This window comes from Oryctolagus cuniculus (genome assembly GCF_964237555.1).
Source record: "Oryctolagus cuniculus chromosome 16 unlocalized genomic scaffold, mOryCun1.1 SUPER_16_unloc_1, whole genome shotgun sequence".
In the NCBI taxonomy this organism is placed as follows: Eukaryota; Metazoa; Chordata; class Mammalia; order Lagomorpha; family Leporidae; genus Oryctolagus; species Oryctolagus cuniculus.
This window is the reverse complement of record NW_027208201.1, coordinates 2,908,883-2,929,169: the sequence shown is the minus strand read 5'-3', so window position 1 is coordinate 2,929,169 and position 20,287 is coordinate 2,908,883. Positions and strand designations below refer to the sequence as shown.

Genomic DNA, 20,287 nt, shown 5'->3' with positions numbered 1-20,287 from the left:
TGTGGGTGCCAGGCCATGTACCGGTTGTCCACTTGCAATCCAGCTCCCTGCTGATGATCCAGAAAAAGCGGTGGAAGATGGCCTCTTGCAGTCCCTGACACCTACATGGAAACCTAACTGAGCTCTTTTCTTTGGCCTGAACCAGCACTGTACCACTGTGGATATCTTCAGAGTATATCACCAGATGGTTTTTCCCACTATAGCTCTGTTTTGTTATTCGATGTATGAGAATTAAAAAGTTTCTAAGAGAAATGTAAGTTGTTCATAAGGTGATTAAAATGTTCAAGTTATTTTATAGCATCAGAATGCAAAATCAGTTTTGTAAATACTCGTTTCAAATCCTTGAAACCGAGAGAGCCTCAAAGGCTTCTCTTCAGAACCAACGCTGGGCCACTTAGACATCTTCACAATCTATCAGCAGATGGCAGGTTTGTCCCATTCTCCCTTTCTTTTCTGTGAATTGGTCCTTCGGAGCGAAAATATTTTAAGACAAGTATAAATTGTTCATAAGGCCTTTACATTCTGCAAGTTATTTTATAACATCAGAATGCAAAACCAGTTTTTTGAATTTTTGTTTCTAACCATGGAAAACTGCGAGAGCCTTAAGAGCTACTCTTCAGAACATCCATTTCCTTGGAAATTATCCTATCCATTAATCCTTTCAAAGCATCCTTCTCAGGTCTTAGGAGAATAATGTAGCACTTGGGGACAAAGATGCAGCCCAGGAGCCCTGCACTGGAGGCCAAGATGGAGAAGACCTCCACGGCCACCATGACCTTCCCCTTGGTGCTGTGGTAGACAGGCAGGAAGGTCACCCAGACACTGCAGAACACCAGCATGCTGAATGTCAGGAACTTGGCTTCATTGAACTTGTCAGGCAGATTCCTGGCTTGGAAAGCCACAGTGAAGCTTGCCACGGCCAAGGAGACCAGGTAGCCCAGGACACAGTAGAAGGCAGTGACAGAGCCCTTGTTGCACACCAGGATGATGTGGTCATGATCAGAGTATCGTATCTGTGTCAACAAAGGGAGGAGAAGTCCCAAGCCAGATGGCACAGAGAACCAGTTGGATCAGGGAGCAGATGGGAATAATGGAGTTAGGTAACCCTGATATCAGCCACTGTCTCATCCTTCTCCCTGGGGCAGTGACCTTGAAGGCCAGAACCACAGTGGTAGTTTTGGCCAGAACTGTGGAAACAGCCACGGTGAACACCACTCCAAATGTGGTTTGCTGGAGGACACAGGTGGCTGTATTGGGATGACCAATGAAGAGTAAGGAACAGAGGTAGCAGAAGATGAGGGCAATGACCAGGATGTAGCTGAGACAATGATTGTTAGCCTTGACTATGGGAGTGTCTCGGTGCTTCACAAAGACACCAAGAACCCCAGTGGTGAGGACAGAAAAACATAGAGCTGTGCAGACCAGGGTCATTCATAATGGGTCTTCATAAGCCAAGAAGGCCACAGCTTTGTGCAGGCAGCGGTCATGCTCTGTGCTGGCATACTGATGATCCAGACACTTCACACACTGATTCATATCTGGTGAGAAACTTACAGTAACATCATCCCCCGTTCAGTTATTTCTGATTCACAAGGACCTTCTAAAATACCCGACTGAGCTAGTTTAGACAAATACTCATTATTTGTTGTTGATGACAACATATAAAAATGACATCTATGAAATTTTTAGGCATTATTTATGCTTTTCAGGGGCAGGCTAGTGGCTCAGTAGGTTAATCCCTTGTGGGTGCCAATTCTAGCCCTGACTGCTCTTCCAATCTAGCTCTCTGCTATGGCCTGGGAAAGCAGGAGAGTATGGCCCCAGTCCTTGAGCCCCTGAACCCCTGTGGAGATGGGAAGAAATGCCTAGCCCCTGGCTTTGAATAAGCACTGCTCTGATAATTGCGGCCATTTGGGGAGTAAACCAACAGACGGAAACCTTTCTATCTGTCTCTCCCTCTACTGTCTGTTACTCTGTTCTCAAATAAAAAAAAATTATTAAAAATTAAAAATAAAAAATAAATAAAAATTCATGTCCATCTACCTCATATTAGTCAGTTATTACTTACTCTCCCTAAGTACCTTACATACTGATGAGTACATTCTCTTTTTCTAATAACAGAGCCCTAAGACCTACTCTCTGAACCTCTTCATGTTGCTTTAAAAGTATATCTTAATCTGTGCCATTTTAACACCACAAACTCATTCTTCAAGATTTCTTAGGATTGGGAAGTGATGGTCAAGGTACCAGAGGATTCCATGTGTGGTGAGGACTACTCTGCCTTTATACATGGTGCATACTTGCTGTGTCCTCACTTTGAACAAGAGCAAGCAGCAGCCCTTGTTTTAAGGGTGCTATTCACTCAATAATATGACCTACTCAACCAGTCAAGGTTCCTTGTGTTGGTTTTTAGTGAAAGTTAGTTGTTTATTTATTTATTTATTTATTTTTAATTTTTTGACAGGCAGAGTGGACAGTGAGAGAGAGAGACAGAGAGAAAAGTCTTCCTTTGCCGTTGGTTCACCCTCCAATGGCCACCACGGCTGGCGTGCTACTGCCGGCGCACCACGCTGATCCGATGGCAGGTGCCAGGTGTTTCTCCTGGTCTCCGATGGGATGCAGGGCCCAAGGACTTGGGCCGTCCTCCACTGCACTCCCTGGCCACAGCAGAGAGCTGGCCTGGAAGAGGGGCAACTGGGACAGAATCCAGCACCCCGACCGGGACTAGAACCTGGTGTGCCGGCACCGCAAGACAGAGGATTAGCCTAGTGAGCTGTGGCACCGGCTTATTTATTTTCAATTACTTGAAAGGCAGAGTTACAGAAATAGGAGAAGTAGAAGGAGGAAAGAAGAGGGAGAGTGACAGGGGGAGGAGGAGAGGAAAGGAAAAAGAGAGAGAGGAAGAGAAAGGGAGAGAAAATCTTTCACCTGGTGGTTCATACCCCAAAAGACTGCAATGGCTGGAGCTGGGCTGATCTGAAACCAGTAACCAGGAGTTTCTTCTTGATTTCCCAAGTGGGTGTGGGTCCAAAAGCCCAAGCATCTGCAGATAACAGGACTTGAAGTGAAGCAGCTGGGACTGAAACTGGTGCCATCTGGGATGCCTGCATCAGGCAGAGGCTTAACCTGCTATGCCACTCTTAATATCGTGGATTGGAAGTTTGCGAATTTTAGGTGCAGAGAAAGCATCCAGCTATCTCCGTGAAACATAACTCTCTATGGTAGGATCTGGATTAAGTCATTCTAAAGGCAAGCTTCATTTTCCAGAACTGCTAAGTGAAAATAACTTTTCTCTGTGTTTAATCTTGTATTCAAGCACTAATTAATCAATTACTGATACACTGACTTAATTACACAATCCCATTATTATTTTAAAACAATTCCACTTTTATATCTTCATTTCCAATAAGTTCAATGTCCTTATTTTTGGATAATATGCAAATCTGAAAATTGTTCACCACAATAAAACTGTTGGGAATTATTTTAATAACCATGAGTATATTTGGATTTTTAATATATTTCTTATTATGCTTCATAATATTTCCCTCTAAATCTTTGAATTTCTTTTGTATTCTTTTTTTTGGACAGGCAGAGTGGATAGTGAGAGAGAGAGAGACAGAGAGAAAGGTCTTCCTTTTGCCATTGGTTCACCCTCCAATGGCCACCACAGCTGGTGCACTGCAGCCAGCGCACTGCTCTGATCTGAAGGCAGGAGACAGGTGCTTCTCCTGGTCTCCCATGGGGTGCAGGGCCCAAGCACTTGGGCCATCCTCCACTGCACTCCCTGGCCACAGCAGAAAGCTGGCATGAAGAGGGGCAACCGGGAAAGAATCCGGCACCCGGACCGGGACTGGAACACGGTTTGCCGGTGCCGCTAGGTGGAGGATTAGCCTATTGAGCCACAGCACCGGCCTTCTGTATTCTTCAATGTAGCACCATTTTGTGATTATATTCTGCTATTAGTATTTCTTACATCTGTGCAGAAACCCTTCAACTTTCTTTGTACACACACACTGTAACCAGAGAACTTCCACTTTGATTATGGCCTTGTCTAAATACTGATGGAGTTTGTGGTCACAAAAGTCTTCCATAGCCTTGGCAGCTCATGACAAGAGCCTTGGGTGATCACTGATATCATAAATAAGAGTGTCAATTGTTAAATCAACAACAAAAGTCACTGTGTACTTATTCCCCATGTAGGACCTCTGTCCTCAATGAGTTGTACTGTAAGAATGAACTGCAAAATTGTTGTTTTCAAACAGTACTTTTACACTGTATGTGTGTATGTGTGCAAACTGTTGAAATCTTTCCTTAGTATAGACTTGCTCTTATTAAAAATGAATCTTAAGGAATGGGATGGGAGAGGGAGTAGGAGGTAGGATGGGAGTTGGAAAGGGAGAGTGGGTATGGGAGAGGAACCACTATAATCTTAAAGTTGTACCTATGAAAATTGCATCCATTGAATAAAAGCTTTAAAATAAAAAAAGTGTTGGAGATGTATGGGATACTATCAAATGACCCCATGTTGGGTCTTAGAGATTCCTGAAGGCATGCAAAGAGAAAATGGATTAGAAAGTTGATTCACTGAAATAATTACAGAAACTTTCCCCAATTAGGAGAAAGGGATATTTACGTACACTAGGAACATAGAACTCCTTATAGACATGACCAGAAAAGATATTCACCACAACACACTGTAGTCAAATTTTCAATGTAAAACATTAAAAAAATTCTAAATCCTGCAAGAGAGAAACATCAGATTACTTTCAGGGGATATCCAGTTACGTTCACAGCTGACTTCTCATCAGAAACAATACAGGCTCAGAGAGAATGGTGAGACATAGTCCATATCTTAAAACAAAACTGTCAACCCAGAATACTGTACTGTGCAAACATCTACTTTATGAATGAAGGTGAAATAAAGACCTTCCACAACAAGAGAAATTGAAAGAATTTGTCACCACTCGCCGAACCTTACAAAGATGCTTATGGATGGGATACACAGAAACACAGAAAGATAGCCATCATTATGCAGGAATATCAAGGCAGAAAATCCCCCAATAAAACTACAAAGGAAATCTAAGGCAAACAACAGGAATGTTTACAACAGGAGTGTTTCCAGTGAAGAGGCAAGTCCTAACTTATCAATAGTAACCTTGAATGCAAATGGCCTAAACTCCCCAAGTAAAAGATACTGGGGCCAGTGCTGGCATCCCATGTGGGCAATAACTGGCATCCCATGGGGGCAATCTGATAGAGGGATGGAAACTGACCACTGTCACTCAGAAGAGGTTTAAAAGACCCAAGAGTCAGCTAAGGGAAAATGCAAGAAATCTGTGTACGGCTATTGCCATAGTGTACAGTATTATTCCTGAAGGGAATTAAGCAAATGGTGAAAGTGTCACAGAAAATTGAATATTTCATTTTTATCACCTCCCACTACATAAGAACTTCCTCAGTCATGAGTTTAGCTCAGAGGTTGAGGAAAATGTTTCCATTTTCACTTCACCTGTGATACCTCAGCATCGGAGCAAATGTGGTGACTCCTCCAAATCTCTGCATGCCTGCTCTTTAGATTACACACTATGACTAAAGCTTAAGGTGTCAGTCATTTCAATTTTGGGCACTAAGTAAGGTACTTAAGGTAATGTGCTTTTTCCTTCTATTTCCCATACACACTCATCTGTGAAATTTTGTAGTGTTACAGCAGTGCCACTATTTGGACACCAATATTCATTCCTGAAATTACTGCTACAGATTTGCTGTTTGCTACACATGTAATTAGGAATGCCCCTTTCTGGCCCACAAGCCAGATGAAGGGATTATCCATCACCATCACACCACTGTGCATGACATTATAGAGATCAAATCCCAAGGTCACTTTGGGTAAAAGGTAGGAGTTCTTCTTGAATCCCTCAATAGCAAAAACCAAGGCCAGAACATACTGGTAGTTTTTGGACTGAAACCTGCAGGAAAGGCACACGGATCTTAAAGGGAAAAGCCTCCAATCCAGATTATCATCAATTCTACTCCCATAACTGTTACAATTGCACTGTTCTGGCCAAAATTCCTGAGTTCCAATCATGCTTTTTACAGCTACTGAGGATAGAGTGTGAAGACTGTCGTATTTGCTGCAGGACACATCCTCACAAGAAGCAAAGCTGCTACTACCTTCTCTTGGTCTACCAGTCTAAACGATTCTGAAAATATGCTCTGCTATTACACCATCATGTCTTGGGCATGCTATCACATGGCTGTCCATGCAGCCAAAGAACATGATCTTTTTGTATGCCTACCTCATCAATTTAATTCATTTCTGGCAACATCTACTAACTTATTATATTTGATATCTAAAGTAAATATTACAATATGCTCTGGAATGCCCTCTCTACATTTCTTGCAAATATAGGAAATGGATTCAACTTGTTAATGAACACATGAACAAAGGAATGGCACATCTCTTTAGCACTACCTCTATAGATGTTTCTTATATTCACAAACCACAATGATTCTTTACATTATTACATCATCAAATGCTTCTTGAAACAGTAATCATATACTTCTAAGGGTGCAGTTTGTAATGGGAAGAGAGAGTAACTCAACTGAAGGCTATGTGATCAGAAAGAGAGAAGATGTCAGACTATTGAGAATGGTAGATGGAAGTCTGGACTTCATCCAGAAAAACCTCTTCCCCATAAAACTTGCCCATCAACCACCATCACAAACCAGGAAAATGAAATCAGATTCAGAACTCGAAAGAAGGAGAACAGTGAAAAGAGAAGCCTGAAACACTCACAGGGTGGACTTGAAACACTGGGCTATGAGACCCATGGTGCCTAAAATTAAGACAGATAATCCTTTATTTGGAAAACTAAGCATATGTTAAAGTAAATCATCAGCATTGGTATCAGTACTTACTCCAAACAGGCCTCATTCATTCAATTTTTGTTACAGAATTCAGGATAAATAGCCTTCCATGCAAAGAACACAATGGATTTCTATTTTCTGGGATCTGATATTTCACAAAGAATGAAAATGAGGAGCCCTTTGTATTTATATTAGATGCACTGGGTTTTGAGTATTGATGAGTATACCACGTCATGTTCACTGCTTGTTAATGGTCACTGTGTGCTCCAGAGGAAGTGACAGTTTTTCATTTCTTCATTCCTGTTATTGTATAATATGTATGTGTGTGTATATGATATAAATATTGCCTCTTTCTATATTTATATATGTGTTCTATACCATATATACAGTTGTTTTATCTCTCTATGCTGTTTTTATATATACATATATAGCTTGTATTAATATTTGTTATCCAAATTCCTCATTCATGCTTTCTAGAATGAGGAAATTTGAAAATCCTTGTGAAAAGTATCAAATAATACTCAGTTTTCTACTACATATGTTGCTGGTCTTCTCCTCATTCTTCTACACCTCCATCTATTTCTCTTCTAATTTCTTCCTCCTGCTCCCCCACTGGAATCAAAAGATCTAGAAAGCTAATTGTCACTCTAGGCAATTCTGAGAGTTGCCCTTTTGATCTGTTTTATGCTGTGTTCCTTATTGCTAAGAACAATTTTTCAGCAATTATTATATATTCTAGATTTGGTCAGTATAACATTGGAGGATATAGTGTCTAAATCTATTTTTAGTTCAATATGAATTATTTTTCCAAGTGTCATCAACATAGGTATTTTCTCCTGGATTTGCTGATATTTGATTATGATCTCCAGTTTGCATGGCATTCATCATGGGGGAACCTGGGTACTATTCATAGAATCTACTCTTGATACTGGAAATTCACTATCTCCTGGTGTCCATCATTTCAGGGTACACTTAAATGATGTGCTGCAGGCATAACCATGGGGAATTGTACTACTAGTAATAAGTAAATATTTCATAAATGGGATGTCATGTGCACATATCAAATTAGGACACTTTATATGTGAAGAGAATAATATTACAATACCAAGCTAGTATCCATTAGATTATTTCTTGGAGAGATCTTTGGACAAATGCCTAAAATATATAATCAGTAGCATCACCTTGGTGGCACAAACTATACTTTTCAAATCATTTGGCTTTAATGATAATGCAATGATCTATGACATAATATCGACTTCTATTGAAGATCTATGCAATGGAATCCTACTTCTTGTAGCATTACAGTAGAAACCAGAAAGTTAGCACCTTCATAAACAGGTGTGAAGGAAACAATTATTCTGTCGCACAAGTTACAATATTCTGTAGCATGAAATTATTATATATTTATATGTGTAATATTTACACTTATCTCTAAAAGAAAATATACTAAAGAGGGGCAGAAGCAGAATGATCCCCCTTCTGGGATGTCTGTACTTTTGTTCAGAAAAAGATAGAATCCAGGACACATCCTACATTTTGAAGATTAGAAGCATTAAAGTTCACAAGTGTAATTCACTATTAAAATATAATTATTATTATATATTTGCCTGAATCAAGCCATTTTATTACTGCTCCATTTGACTTCTTTCCACCTGCTGTCCAGCAATCCATGGGGGAACCTGAAAGTTATCTGCCCTGAGGCTCTGCAGCTGAGGTTTTCTGTTCTGATGAATAACACAAAAAGAAAAACATGTTTGTGGTTGATCTTCTCCACCCCAGGTGCCAGGATTTTCTCCTTGTCCATGGATACAAAGACTCAAGGGAGAAGCTCCTGTTGGTAAAATTTGTTGCAAGGGCTTTGTCAAAAAAACATCTCCATGAACTTTTTGCAATTATATACTTTGATTGCATCAGGGGCCTCAAAGGGAGGCATTAGGCAAGTTTCTGAGATGGCCCAACTCATTCAGGTTTCAAACAAGAACACTCTAGGATCACACATTCCAAAGACCCAGAGAGCAAAGGGGCAGCTTCCCACAAACAGTGTCCTGGATAGCACACATTGCCTTGATGCCACAGAGACCCCAAACCAATCCTGTTTACAGAGATATCCACTAGGACATGTGATTTTCAATCACTGTGGAACTTGTAATCACCCTGAATTTGGAAGTTCCCATTCTGTATGTCAGATCACCACATATTCAGTTGTAAATTAGGAAACCTTTCCACATTACTGTCAACCACGCTAATCCTATGATGACTGTTTTTGACCCTACAACCCTGGTCGATGCTCTCATGAGAATTAGGGATTATTTGAATACTTCTCACTTTTTACTATAAAGCAGAAAATACCATCCAGAAGCCATGTATTTATTCTCACCTCCACATACACCAAGGGCAGGATGATGTCTGCAGACATCTGTACTTTTTGAATTCAAGTGACTTTCAGGACTATTATGTAGGACACCCTCAGGGAAGCTACGTACTGTTAAACCTTTGCCAAATGCACAGACTGAACAACATGAAAGTAAACACAATGGATACCATGTCATGTAGGGAATGATGATGAACAACACTGACTCATCATTTGTGCTTGTATATCAGTGTGAGGTATTGCTAACTGAGTAAATCTAATAAGGAAGGAGACAAGAGGGCATTTAAGAGAACTCTATTATTCCATTCAAAAGTTTCTAAATTCAAGTTGCTCTAAATGCGGTGCCTAAAATTTTAAGCAAAACAAATTTTCCATTGCCTAGCCACTGCTCTGATGCCACTAGGGAGATTTTGAATAGTGGCACATGCAAAGTGAGATGCTGAATAGGCACAAAATAAAATGAGAATTCAGTGACTTGCGTGCAATGAAAATAGAATGCCTTGACAAGCTATATTTATTATAAGTACAATGGAGAAACTTATTGTCTATTCAGTCAAACAAGAAAAGTAAATCTGAATCAGAGAGCAAGTATCTCCTGTCTCTCTAATGTGTAGAAACTAAGAGAAGAGTCAATCTGAATGCACACAGTTCACTGAGCAAAGGTTTGGAATGGAGAGAATGAACTTCATACAATGAGAAGGCTTCAGAAAATTCATGGAAAATGAGTGTTATGAAACATTTATGCATAAACTTCAAACATTTTAGCACCCCGATAGATTATCTATGTTACTTTGGTAAGATAAGTTGAAAATGCTCGTTCTAAGCAAAAATTACTTTCTGACCTATATCTATTCTTTCTCTTCTCTCTACCCATCATTCTTCCTGTTTTCATCTAATTCCTCTGCCCTCTTCATCTCCTCCTCCTCCTCTTCTCTAGAAAGCTGTATATGATTTCTGCCAAACAGGCTTTTGCAGACAGCTTGCAAGTGGGTATGACATATAAATCCATCCTTTCTCTTTGAACAGGTAATCAGTAATAAGAAGATATTATGACACTGGGAAAATTAACAGTTGGAGGTTTACAGTCTAATGCAGTTATTTTAAATTTAATATTGTTTTATTCTGCTGTCATCAACAATGGTCTATTTCTCTTTCATGTGTCCAATGAGGCTGCTTTATAAGGCCTTACTGTGTGAATTTTCATCTGTGAGGTTTCTGTGTTCTTAATATAATCTTTTATTCCACTAGAGTCCATATTGATTTCTCCTGGTCATGGGATGATCTCATGTTGAATGATTTCATATTCTTGTCCTTGACTCAGAGTTTATCTGGGATTCCCAGATTAATTTGCCCATTTGATGGGGACATACAGACAAATCTCCTTTTAGGATGGCTCTTTGCCTTTGTCTGTTTTTGGTTTATGCAAAAATATTCAAGTGTTTGCAATCCACTGCCTTTTTCCTTTTCTTTTCTTTTTTTTTTTTTTTGACAGGCAGATTTATACAGTGAGAGACATAGAGAAAGGTCTTGCTTTTCCATTGGTTCACCCCAAAAATGGCTGCTATGGCAGGCGCGTGTGCTGCACTGATCTGAATCCAGGAGCCAGGTGCTTCCTCCTGGTCTCCCATGCAGGTGCAGGACACAAGGACCTGGGCCATCCTCCACTGCACTCCCAGGCCACAGCAGAGAGCTGGACTGGAAGAGGAGCAACTGGGACAGAATCCAGCCCCGACCGGGACTAGAACCCGGGGTGCTGGTGCCGCAGGCGGAGGATTAGCCTAGTGAGCCATGGAGTTGGCCAATCCATTGCCTTTTTCCTGGGGTTTTCTCCTCAAGCAAATGCAGCAAAGTAAACCACACCACACTGTTTGAAAGACCTTGATGTTTTGTGATAGAAAACTCTCATGCTTTCTTTCAGAAAAGAAGGAAATTTCAAATCAGTGAACTTGCTCTTGTGTTAAATGAAGAAGAAGGGAAATCATAAAACACAGGGAAGCAGAATTAGGCATAGGCTCCTATTTACCCTGTGTGGAGCTGAACACCATTGGCCATCTCCAGATCTATCAGGTAAGACATCAGAGTACATTGCAACAACCTCCCTGTTACAGTAAGTTCTCAACATGATTATGAGGCAAGATTTATTTGAAGATATTGATTTAGGAAAAACCCAGCATGTTAACATACACAGAGAGTTCAGGCATTGTCTAAATAATTTCTCTTCATGAGTCCTTCAAAAAATATAACATGCAAACTACCTAAAAGTTAAACTCAGTCTCAAATTATTGGGATTAGGAAGATCACACCATACTCGATCAACTGGATTGCCAGAACAAGGAGAGCAAACAAATTAACTTCCTCATCAAATGCTGAAGTCTGTGTGAGGCAAGACTTTCTGTTCCAAAATAAAAAAGTTCTACAATATACTGTTCAAGTAAGATGTAAATTTCTAGCCCATAGGAGACAAGGTACATCAGAATTATTTTACATTTCAGGATTACTAGTTTCACCAAAATTGTGGGGAAGAAGCCAGGAGGATGCTCCCTTATCATGATTAATCAGGGAACCCACCCCTACCACTGTCATATCATATCACTGCCAAGTGCAGGTGCTCATCCTCTGACCTCCAAAAAGATCTACTGAATGTGAAGGCAGAGAGTGTATCCATCAGCAGTCCTACTGTTTCAATGTACCCTCCTGGCTAATTCTGATGCCAGGTAAGATCTGAAAGCAATGTATAAAGAAATATTAAGGCTATGAAAGTAATCATTGTAAAAGCAGAGTACAGTCATTGTCGAAATATTTTGTTTATGCCCCACTCACAAAATGCAAAATACAAACCACCATAGTTTATAATCAGATAAACTGAAGAGGCAGAATAAAGACAGAGGGGAAAGTGAGTTAAGTTTGTCATCTAACGTTGGGGAGTGAGTGAACAAGACTTGCTATTCTGAATTTTGGATATTTGAAAAATTACAAATTCTCTAACATGGATTATAAATAAGTGGAACTTTCCCACTTAGTGGTGAAAAGTTAAGAAAAATCTGTTTACTTCATAGAGACACTGCATCTGACGAAACCATGAAGCCACACTGACACTGGCCACTAGAAATCCCATGAGGATTCATCATGGTCTTTCCCACAACTTTCCACAGGACTGGGGGAATTCTCTGGGGCTGTCCCTGGGTGGCAGATCTGTGAGGAGCTGAGAGGAGGTGGTGAGAAGAAAGCAGCTCTCTCCCAAGGGTCTGGGGCTGTGCTGCTACATGAGAAGGCAACATGTCTCAAGCACCCCATGCTCTGGATGTGAAGAGGCAAGGCCAAGGGCATTTCCAACCACTGAGGGCTCCTGTGGAGGATGAACCTCCAGCCTCTGCTGTTGCCTGAGAAGCCTCACCTGAGCCTGTGGCACACAGGCTGTTGACTTGGCTGAATTCTCAATCACTAGGACTGCTAGCAGTGGTCATTTGAAGGCCTTCACTAACTCCCAGTGATGCTGCAGCCCCAGAGCTGCACAGTAAAGATCCCTGGGGGTGGCAATGTATTGCAGTAATGTAAGCCTGCGCCTGAGGCACCAGCATCCTAACTGAGTGTCCATTCATGTCCAGCTGCTCCTTTTCTGATTGAGCTCCCTGCTACATCACCTGGGAGAGTAGTGCAGCATGGCCATGTGCTTGGACCCCTACACTCCAGTGGGAGACACAGAGGAATCTCCTGGCTCCTGATCTTGTATCAGCCCCACTCCAGACTTATTGGCCATTTATTAAGTGAACCAGTGGATGCAAGATCTCTCTCCCTCTTTCTACCCCCTCTCTCTTTGCCTTTTAATTATATAAATGAATATAATCTAATAAAACATTAAAGTAGAGCCGTGGTGGCTCCCCCTCCTTGAATTCCTTCTTTCTTGAGAAACTCATTTAACAGTGCCTTTCCCTCCTTCTGTCTCCTATGTGCCCTGGAGAAATAGCTCCTGTCTTGAAACACATAGCCTATTGTCCCATCTTGTGAACAGACCGGCTGGCACACAAGCCTGTCAGTCCAGCGTTAAGTGGCATGGGCCAATAAACACGGGAGACTTGGGTTATTAGAAGCGGGCCAATGGAGGAGCTGTCTCCCAGGCTGGAAGGCGGGACTAGAGAGGGCGGGTTTGAAGGGCTTGAAGAGGCCGCAAAGTCACCTGACCACAGGAGGTTCTGCGCGGGGTATGTGCTGCTTGCAGCAGGCTCCGGGGAGTCGCCATGCCTACAACACAGCAGTCACCTCAGGATGAGCAGGAAAAGCTCTTGGAGAAGCCATACAGGCTGTGAAAGTCCAGTCATTCCAAATGAAGAGATGCCTGGATAAAAACAAGGTCATGGATGCTCTGAAACACGCTTCTAATATGCTTGGTGAACTGCGGACTTCTATGTTATCACCAAAGAGCTACTATGAACGTTATATGGCTATTTCTGATGAACTGTACTACTTAGAGGTCTACCTTACAGATGAGTTTGCCAAAGGAAGAAAAGTGTCAGATCTCTATGAACTTGTACAGTATGCTGGAAACATTATCCCAAGGCTTTATCTGTCGATCACAGTTGGAGTTGTATATGTCAAGTCATTTCCTCAATCCAGAAAAGACATTTTAAAAGATTTGGTAGAAATGTGCCATAGTGTGCAACATCCCTTAAGGGGTTTATTTCTTTGAAATTATCTTCTTCAATGTTTTCCTTAAATTCATTTGTTTCCACTAACAAATCTAGGCCTACCACTGGCTCTACCACTGAATTCCTATTTAGAAGCTGAAGCATGTTATCATTGATGCAATATGACTATTTTTCCAAATTATGGTTGTATTTCTTATAAGTCATTCTTACAGTCTTTTTAAGTTTAGGTTGTTTTAACTGTCTTTTTAGAACATTGAAATGATATTAAATTTAATTTTTTTTCCAATTCTGTTCCTCAAATGCACTTCTGATATATTAGACAAACTATTAGGCAACTAATAACATTGCAAAGAGATTCAATTAAGTAAGTTTCAATTATCCTAAAAATGTAAGTGATTCTAAAGTGTATGCCTTATCAAGTTATCTGAGAGCAAAAAAACAAAAATTTAGAGAGACGATTGTTAAATACAATGTTAACTGATATACTGAACAATAAAATGAAATTTTTTTTATTTAACTGACATCTGCATAGTTTTTTATTTATTTAAGTATAAAGGCCCAGTTAAATCAATTCATTAAATTGGTCAAGGCAAGACACTTGAACTACATAATGGGACTTAAAAAGCAGTTGGTGTTATAGTAGTTCCTTGCTAATCACACACACATATGTGCACACACACATACACATAGATTGGTAGAGTACTCTTGATATTATATTTCCCCTTATAATCTTGTATAGTGCACTGTTCACAATTTGCAGTGTTTTGAAAACTACATAAATTGGACATGGCCAAATTAGAGAGGTCTGACTGAACTCTTATAAGCCATTTGGAAACTTTGGCTACATTCCCAAAAAGACTGGTTTTTAAACCATAAAAAGTGAAAATTCATATAAAAGCACAACAGATTTAACAGACATCTTTAAAATAAATCAAATTGTAACTTTTTCAAATATGTCTATGAAAGTTGCATGTAATGTCTACATTTAAAAAAAACTATTAACTGTGTGAATTTGGGAGAGGAAGGAAAATCATACAGTATTATTGCACTCCATGAAATGTGCACAATTCCAAAATGTGCTAGCACTGAGAAACCTTTTTGCATTCAGTATTCCAAGAGGTACAATGAGCTTGCCAAAAAAGCATCTGGTCTGTATTAACAGCTTGCTGTTTTCAGTACAGGCCTTCATAATGTCAGTCATGCTGCTCTTTCAAAATCCATTAATGTAAAAAAGTTTTCAGTGCTGATACGTGGGGCTCTGACTGATGGTGTGGGATTGAATCCATATGCACAATGAGTTTCATTTCATTGTCAAAAATTTGAACAAGTTGTTGCATGGATGGAAGGTGACCAGATTCCAGTTTAGACCACACAGGTACATCATTTAAAGTTATATCGAATGCACCTGTTGACATACACTGGTTCTCAATCATGTTGCTCATGTTGTTAGCATTAAGAAGAAAACCATGATACATGGATAGACCTTATTTTCCTGGGCCCACTGCCAGATACTAATAGCTGGCATGTCATAGAAAGCAAAAGGATCTTTTCCAACAATTATTAAGCCTATTAATACTAGCTTGAAAACTGACAGAAAAGATGCTTTATGTCTATATGTTTGTTAAGAGAAATAATTGTCTTCTTCAATTGGATGTCTGGGGACCACTGGCTAATAACCCACATGTACCCCTCAAACACACACCTATAACCTCAGGAAACACAAATCTGAAACCTAAGTGGTGGCCCCATAGCATACTGCCTCTTAATCTTTTGCTGGGCATGCTGCCCAGGTTAGCCAAGGTCTCGCCCCAGGCCACCACCAATGCCACCACCAGGAGAAGCAGCAGAAACCTCATTTTAATTGAACCAGCCATTTCAGCTGCCTTTAGAAAGACTGCATCCAGCTCAAAGCCCTGTACATGTCTTTTTTCAAGGCATGTGACACAAAACCCCACAGCAACTGTGGATAACAATGTGTATGTAGTGTGAACTTTAAATTAGGAGCAACTTACCTCTGTAATTCCTGTGGCACACTCTATTACATCCTCAGAGAGAGACAACTGTTGGTTATATGGAGAAAACTCTCCTATTTTCACCTTATGGCCAACACCTTTTGGAAAATTCCAGATGTTGAGAATGTCATACTCAGCATCCAATTTTCTCTTTTGATTCAAATTCACTAGGTCACCAGCAGGATTGGCAAATGGGAGGTCCTTGAAAACAGGTGCAGCTAAAAGAAATGCGTCATCCTCGCATAAGACTGCTCAACAATTTGTACAACAAATTCAAGTTAGAGAAAGTATCTCTTTGTCAATTATCACAGCTACATAAAGGAACATTTTAATAGTGACCCAATGAAGCCAGACAAAGAAAACCTGATAGAGAACTATATCATCGTAAGTCAGATTTCAGTCATTTTCAACCACAAACAAGGACAACCAAAAATCACTAGGTGTGAGATTCAGACAAAACCTACACACACTCTATTATTTTCTCCATTAATCTATGGCAACAAACAGTTAAATAAAGTTACCCACATACAAATGTGTGAAAATCAGATGAAAAGATTCTCCATTACTGTCACTTCACTGTGCATGACATTAGAAAAATCAAATCCCAAGGGCATGTTGGCTAAAATATGGGGATTCTTGTTGATCTCCTCAATAGCAAAAACAAAGGCAAAAACATACTGGTAGTACTTGAACAGAAACCTGCATGAAAGGCACAAGGATCTACAGGAAAAAGCCGCCAATCCAGGTTATCCTCAATTCTACTGTAATTACTCTTACAGATGGATTGGTCATGGCCAAAAAATTCATATGTTCTAATCATTATTTGTACATTTACTGAGGACAGAGTGTGAAGATTTTCATATTTGCAGGACACATGTCCTCACCAGAACCAAAGCTCCTACTAACATTTCCTGGTCGACAAGGCTAAACAGTTCTGAAAAATAAGATCTGCTTTACACCAAATGTCTTGCAATTGTTATCACTTGGATGTCCATGCAGCCAAAGAACTTGATCTTACTTTTGGATGCACACTTCATCAAATTAAATCATCTCTAGCACCAACTACCTCTTCTAAGTTTTTTATTTTTGATATCATTTTAATTATTTAATAAATATAAATTTCCAAAGTACAACTTTTGGATTACAGTGGCTTTTTCCCCCATAACTTCCCTCCCACCCGCAACCCACACATCCTGCTCCCTCTCCCATTCCATTCACATCAAGATTCATTTTCAATTTTCTTTATATACAGAAGATCGATTTAGTATATATTAAGTAAAAATTTCAACAGTTTGCACCCACACAGAAACACAAAGTACAAAGTACTGTTTGAGTACTAGTTATAGCATTAATTCAAAATGTGCAGCACATTAAGGAAAGAGATCCTACATGGGGATTTAGGGCACAGTGACTCCCGTTGTTGATTTAACAATTGATATTCTTGTTTATGGCATCAGTAATCACCTTAGGCTCTTGTCATGAGTTGCCAAGGCTATAGAAGCCTTTTGAGTTTGCCAACTCTGATCTTATTTAGACAAGGTCATGGTCAAAGTGGAAATTCTTTCCTCCTTTCAGAGAAAGGTACCTCCTTCTTTGATGGCCCGTTCTTTCCACTGGGATTCCCCTTGGAAAGATCTTTCATTTAGGTCTTTTTTTGCCAGAGGGTCTTGACTTTCCATGCCTAAAATACTCTCATGGGCTCTTCAGCCAGATCCGAATGCCTTAAGGGCTGATTCTGAGGCCAGAGTGCTGTTTAGGACATCTGCCATTCTATGAGTCTGCTGTGTATCCCACTTCCCATGTTTGATTGTTCTCTCCTTTTTAATTCTATCAGTTAGTATTGTCAAACACTAGTCTTGTTTGTGTGATTCCTTTGACACTTAATCCTATCATTATGATCAATTATGAACTGAAACTTATCATGCTGAAAGTGAGATGGCATTGGTACATGCCACCTTGATGGGACTGAATTGGAATCCCCTGGCACGTTTCTATCTTTACCATTTGGGGCAAGTCTGATAGAGCATGTGCCAAAGTGTATATCTCCTCCCTCTCTTATTGCCTCTCTTATATTTTAACAGGGATCACTTTTCAGTTAAATTTAAACACCTAAGAATAATGGTGTGTTAATTGCAGAATTCAACCAATAGTATTAAGTAGAACAAAAAAATACTAAAAGGGATAAAGTATTAAGTTGTTCATCTTCTGTCAGAACAAGGGCTGATCAAGTCACTGTTTCTTATAGTGTCCATTTTACTTCAACAGGTTTCCTTTTTGGTGCTTGGTTTCTTGTCACTGATCAGGGAGAACATATGATATTTGTCCCTTTGGGACTGGCTTATTTCATTCAGCATGATGTTTTCCAGATTCCTCCATTTTGTTGCAAATGAGCGAATTCCATTGTTTTTATACTGCTGTATAGTATTCTAAAGAGTACATGTCCCATAATTTCTTTATCCAGTCTACTGTTGATGGGCAGTTAGGTTGATTCCAGGTCTTAGCTATTGTGAATTGAGCTGCAATAAACATTAAGGTGCAGACAGTTTTTTTTTTGTTTGCCCATTTAATTTCCTTTGGGTAAATTCCAAGGAGTGGGGTGGCTGGGCTGTATGGTAGGGTTATATTTAGGTTTCTGAGGAATCTCCAGACTGACTTCCATAGTGGCTTGACCAGTTTGCATTCCCACCAACAGTGGGTTAGTGTCCCTTTTTCCCCACATCCCCACCAGCACCTGTTGTTGGTAGATTTCTGTATGTGAGCCATTCTCACCAGGGTGAGGTGAAACCTCATTGTGGTTTTGATTTTCATTTCCCTGATTGCTAGTGATCCTGAACATTTTTTCATGTGCCTGTTGGCCATTTGGATTTTCTCTTTTGAAAAATATCTATTGAGGTCCTTGGCCCATCTCCTAATTGGGTTGTTTGTTGTTGTGGGTTTTCTTTATCTCTTTGTGGATTCTGGTTATTAATCCTTTATCTGTTGCATAGTTTGCAAGTATTTTTCCCATTCTGTTGGTTTCCTCTTCACTTTCCTGGGTATTTCTTTTGCAGTACAGTAGCTTCTCAATTTGATGTAATCCAAATTGTTAAATTTGGCTTTGAATGCCAGTGCCTCCGGGGTCTTTTCCAAGAAGTCTTTGCCAGTACCTATATCTTGCAGGGTTTCGCCAATGTTTCTAATATTTTGATGGTGTCAGGTCATAGATTGAGATCGTTAATCCATGCTGAGTGGATTTTTGTGTAAGGTGTAAGGTAGGGAGGGGTCTTGCTTCATGCTTCTGCACATGGAAATCCAGTTTTCCCAGCACCATTTATTGAATAGACTGTCCTTGTTCCAGGAATTAGTTTTAGATCCTTAATCAAATATAAGTTGGCTGTAGACGTTTGGATTGATTTTTGGTGTTTCTATTCTGTTACATTGGTCTATCCATCTCTTTCTGTACAAGCACCATTCTATTTTGATTACAACTGCCCTGTAGAAGGTACTAAAATCAAGCATTGTGATGCTTCAGGCTTTGTTTTAGTTGTACAAGGTTGCTTTAGCTGTTTGAGCTGTCCTGTGCCTCCATATGATTTTCAGCATCATTTTTCCACATCTGCAAAGAATGTATTTGGTATTTTGATTGGTATCAAATTGAATCTATAAATGGCTTTTGGGAAAATGGACATTTTGATGATATTGATTCTTCCAATCCATGAGCATGGAAGATTTTTCCATATTTTGGTATCCTCTTCTATTTCCTTCTTTAAGATTTTGTATTTCTCATCGTAGAGGTTTTTTAACATTCTTGGTTAATTTTATTCCAAGATATTTAATTGTTTTTGTAGGTATTGTGAATGGGTTTGATCTTAAAAGCTTTTCAGCTGTGGCATTTCCTGGGTATACAAAGACTATTGATTTTTGTGCATTTTTTTTTACAGGCAGAGTGGACAGTAAGAGAGAGACAGAGAGAAAGGTCTTCCTTTGCCATTGGTTCGCCCCCCAATGGCCACCGTGTCTGGCACACTGCAGCTGGTGCACCATGCTGATCCAAAGGCCGGAGCCAGGTGCTTATCCTGCTCTCCCATTTGGGTGCAGGTCCCAAGCACTTGCTCCATCCTCCACTGCACTCCCAGGCCATAGCAGAGAGCTGTCCTGGAAGTGGGGCAACTGGGACAGAATCCGGTGCCCTGACTGGGACTAGAACCCGGTGTGCCAGCACTGCTAGGCTGAGGATTAGCCTATTGAGCCATGGCACCGGCCTTGTGCATTGATTTTATATTCTGCTACTTTCCCAAAATCTTACTTGAGTTCTAATCATCTCTTAGTAGAGTGTTTTTGGATCCCCTAAATACAGAATCCTATCATCTGCAAAGAGGGATAGTTTGAGTTCTTCCTTCCCAATTTGTATCCTT

General features: G+C 40.1%; 1 protein-coding gene and 2 pseudogenes across 1 annotated transcript in view; all 3 read right to left on the bottom strand.

The window, feature by feature from the left end:
- LOC127489292 (vomeronasal type-2 receptor 116-like) overlaps positions 1 to 20,287 on the bottom strand; it is a 48,501-nt gene that overhangs the window by 16,927 nt on the left and 11,287 nt on the right. The window lies entirely within an intron of this gene.
- Positions 603 to 20,287, bottom strand: part of LOC127489058 (vomeronasal type-2 receptor 116-like) — a 106,453-nt pseudogene continuing 86,768 nt past the window's right edge.
- On the bottom strand, positions 13,984 to 15,794 carry LOC100352373 (selenoprotein T pseudogene; annotated as a pseudogene).